The sequence below is a fragment of the Dipodomys ordii genome, unplaced genomic scaffold (genome assembly GCF_000151885.1).
Source record: "Dipodomys ordii isolate 6190 unplaced genomic scaffold, Dord_2.0 Scaffold38, whole genome shotgun sequence".
In the NCBI taxonomy this organism is placed as follows: Eukaryota; Metazoa; Chordata; class Mammalia; order Rodentia; family Heteromyidae; genus Dipodomys; species Dipodomys ordii.
This window is the reverse complement of record NW_012267254.1, coordinates 352,986-357,297: the sequence shown is the minus strand read 5'-3', so window position 1 is coordinate 357,297 and position 4,312 is coordinate 352,986.

Below are 4,312 nucleotides of genomic sequence, written 5' to 3'. Positions count from 1 at the left end.
GAGCCCCCCACATTGGCCTCTACAACTATATTAACAGCAGGAGCATCCAATAAATGTAACATGCATGCATGAATCATGTTTGCAACAAACCCATTTAATCATCAAGAAAATGTGACCGCATGTTAAGAGTTTCTATGATGAAGTATCAATTTAGGAAGATAGCAATATACAAACAGCTGTAGTTTGTAAGCTGCCGCACAGAAAACAAGCTTCTCTACAAGTGTTCTCTGATGGTTACAGAGAGTGGGCTTGCTTGCTTCCCATGGATGCACACATACTCTGAATCAGACTGCTGGGGTGCCTATCATGGCTTTGCACCATACTCTCAGTATCATCTTAGGCAAGCTAATCTATTTTGTGGTAGCTCCACTTCTTCACCTGTTGCATGAATTTAAATGAGATACTATTTGCACAGCACTTACAACAGAACCTAGAATGTAAGAAACATTACCTAAATTATTCTGGTTTCAAGTAAGAAATGATCTTATTTTGATAAACAGCCCCATGGATAGGCTACCACATGGATAACATAAAAGCAACAAGTTGATCAAGCCTATAAATTAAAACTTCAGTGCAGCAAGTAATTCTTTCTCCTCTTTCCTGTATTTGCTTTTGAACTCAACTGCAGTTCAATTGTGGCCCACCAGAAGCCACACCCTGTGACCACCAAAACCTAGATTTGCCCACCTGTCTTCTAAGAACTCTGGGTAGGTGACTCAGCACTCACTTTCCATAGCCTAAAGCTGAAGCTAGCCTGAACCATAACAATAGTTGACCCTCTCTCCTCTCCCTTTAGCATGTCCCTCTTCTGATTATCCTAGGTACTTAGTGACCTTATGATCACCCTGGCTGTGTTGGGTATCCTCAGACTGTCAACTTATGACTCCAAGCCTTCTCCAGATGGAATTCTGATTGAGCAAAAGCTACTCCAACAGCCTAATGTTGTATTTGTAAAACAAATAAGCTCGTTAAAAGAACTTTCTAGTGTTTGTTAGTGTACAGTCTCATAAGACTGATTGAAGACAATTTTGCACTCCACTGGTTTTGACCTTCAGCTTTGCTTCTTTCACTGGGCTACTGTCAATCTATACCATCCATTTTTTTCAGTCAGCCATAGCAAACCATATCTTACTTGGGATTATCTAAAAAAGAAGTGTGTAACATGTCTGTTTATGTTTAAGATAATATATTATTATTTTAAAGATAATATATTATTGGGGCTGGGAAGGTGGCTCAGTGGTAGAGGGCTTGCCTTGCATGCCTGAGGCCCTGGGTTCAATTCCTCAGCACCACATAAGCAAAAAGAAAAAAGCCGTAAGTGGCGCTGTGGCTCAAGTGGTAGAGTGCTAGCCTTGAGCTGAAGAGCTGAGGGACAGTGCCCAGGCCCAGAGTTCAGGCCCCACGACTGGACCCCCCCCAAAAAAAGATGATATATTATTATATCTAAGAGATTCAAGGAACTCTTGTATTAGGAAGATTATAAAGAATTAAATAAAGGCATGGTTGTGTTTTCTTAATTCAGAAGATCATATTTTACCAGCAAAACACATGAATTTGTGCATATGGAGAGTTTTCATGAAAATTCCATCTGTTCTTATGAAATGTTAAATTTACTACAAACAAGAATACATGAAATTTAGGTGCAAGTGGCTCATGCCTGTAATCCTAGCTACTCGGTGGGCTGAGAGCTGAGGATTATGGTTCAAAGCCAGTCAGGGAAGGGCTGGAGAATCTTAATAGAGCTGTGGCTCAAGTGGAAGAATGCTAGTCTTGAGCTGAAAAAGCTCAGGACTAGAAAAACAAAAAAAGAATATATGGGTATACATCATTGGCTCACATCTGTAATCCTAACTGATCAGAAAGCTAAGATCAGAGAATCTTGGTTTGAAACCAACCAGAGTAGAACAGTCCAAGACACTCCATTTCCAATTAACCAATAAAATGCTGGACTAGAGGTATCATTCAAGTAGTAGAGTACTAGTTGTGAGCAAGGAATCTGGGCAAGAGTACCAGGCTCTGAGTTCAAGCCACAGTACCACTACTAGATACATTAAATGATTGACAGATCTCAATTTATTTATTTCAACCAATCTATCTATCTATTTATCTATACCTATATCTATTTATCTATATCTTTCTCTCTATATATACATATATATTGAGAGAGAGAGAGACAGACAGACAGACAGACGCGGGGGAGAGACAAGAATTGTTGGAATTACCTCCTTGACATCTGAGTTCTCTTAACAAACACTCTTTCTTCATAGGACAGCCCAGGGATGAGGTTTATTGCCATTCTTCTGCTTCATTCTCTACTACATAACCATTTCTCTTCCATCAGTTACTTTTTCCTATTTATTATAGAAATGAGGATACATGATGAATTGAATTTTGTCACTCAAAAGTTACCAAATCAAAGTGTTAAATCCCAGTCCTTCAAAATATGACCTTATTTAGAAATAAAGTTCTTGTTGATGTATTTTGTTAACAAGAGGTGGTTGTGGAGTATGATTGTCTCTTAATCCAATATGTCTGTCATCCTTATCCAAAAAATAGGAAATGGGGACAGACACAGTCACACATAGACACTGAATGCTATGTATATAAAGATAAAAAGAGAAGCTGAGAGAATTTATTGTCATGGTAAGAGACACCAAAGATTATCAGCAAGCCACTAAAGTTCAGAAAGAGTCAGGAACAGTTCCTCCATTAGTATGCCCCCAAAAGAACCAACCCTACTGACATTGTGGTTTTTGGATTTCTAGCCTCCATAATTATGAGACAATACATTTCTGTTGCTTGAATCTTGTTTGTTTGTCCTACTTTGTTATGGTAGCCCTAATAATTGGAATGAATAATACATAGCCAGTTAATATTATTCTTTCTAACTAGGAAAGGTGATAAGATACCCAAGTTTTTAGTGGCCTATATATGTCCTGAGAAAAAGCTCCAACAGGCCAGCTAGATTCCAGGGGCTGGGTGTTCAGTTGTGTAGTCAAATGGGAGTTAGCTGTGTGATTTAGCTAGCAGAGACGACACTATATCCTTACAGCTGGTACTATGAACCCCAGAAAAAGTCTGTGGCCTGTAGTTGAATAGAGGTTCTGATCCCAACTGGAAAATTAAAAACAAGACTTAGCCATTGGCATACACACAATTGGAAAACTCAAAAGAAGGCAAAAGAACTTGCTCCAGGACTATCACAGAGAATCAAAGGGCCAGAGATGAGAACCCTGGCTTCTCAACCTTGCTCTGAAGCTCTTTAAGCAAATGACATGACTTCTGAGGGGCTCTTTTTCTTCTCCTGTAAAATGAATGAATTGTATCTCTTTCTTACGAATGTACTGTAGTAGTTTCGCAAGTGACTCCTCCCACCATCATCAGCCCTGGCCTGCTGGATCAGAGTCTCTGATGCTTGAATCTTGGAATGTGCCTTTGAACAGGTTCCATAGCTGTAAGGTTTCTTTCATAACTCCGTGTTCTATGATCCAGTCTGCTCTGTCCTCACCATCTGTTTAGAAGTAAGATCACTTTCTTGCTTGAGCATCTTGTTCTATTCTTGGCTTCTAGTTTTGATTCCCTAGTACCATTGGTGATGTCTTCAAGTGTTTTCGAGCTATAAAAGCCATATTTTTACTTCCAGCAAAAGATGCCTCACAGCAAGGAGAAAACAATAAATAAAAGTTTGGTGGGGAATAATATTGAAACCTCTAACTTAACATAACCTTTTGATATTGCCTGGCTTTTAATTTTTCCAGAACCTGTTTGTCCCTCATGAATATAAATGCTTATAGGTAGCCTCACTAAAACTTTCCTTGAACTAGTTCCTTTGACCAAAAAAGCAACAGAGAGAAGGGTAGGCTTGCTTGAGTCCTAAGCAAGCAATACACAATTGCTTTGCATATCACTGTTTTGCCCTTTCCTGCTAAAGATCTTTCCTTGGGTTTGCAAACAGGAGTTTGAGAAGAGTCCTGATACTGACTGAGCTTTCTTGGTAATGTTACAAAATTTCCAACCACAAAGTCAGTCTTCATTTGAGTCAGAGCAATTAGAGGAAGTCTGAGGGCTGTGGACAAAGCTACTGAAATATTTCATTGAGGACAACATGCTACCCTTAACTGAAGAACTGCCCAGAAACTACTCTTTTTTTTTTTAATTTTATTTTATTTTATTTGTGAACATACTGTACAGAGGGGTTACAATTGCATGGGCAGGATAATACGTACATTTCTTACCAAGCATTGCAGCCTCCTCCTTTGTTTACCCTTCCCATCCCTTCCCAGCCTCCCCCCTCCCCCCATCCCAATCCTTC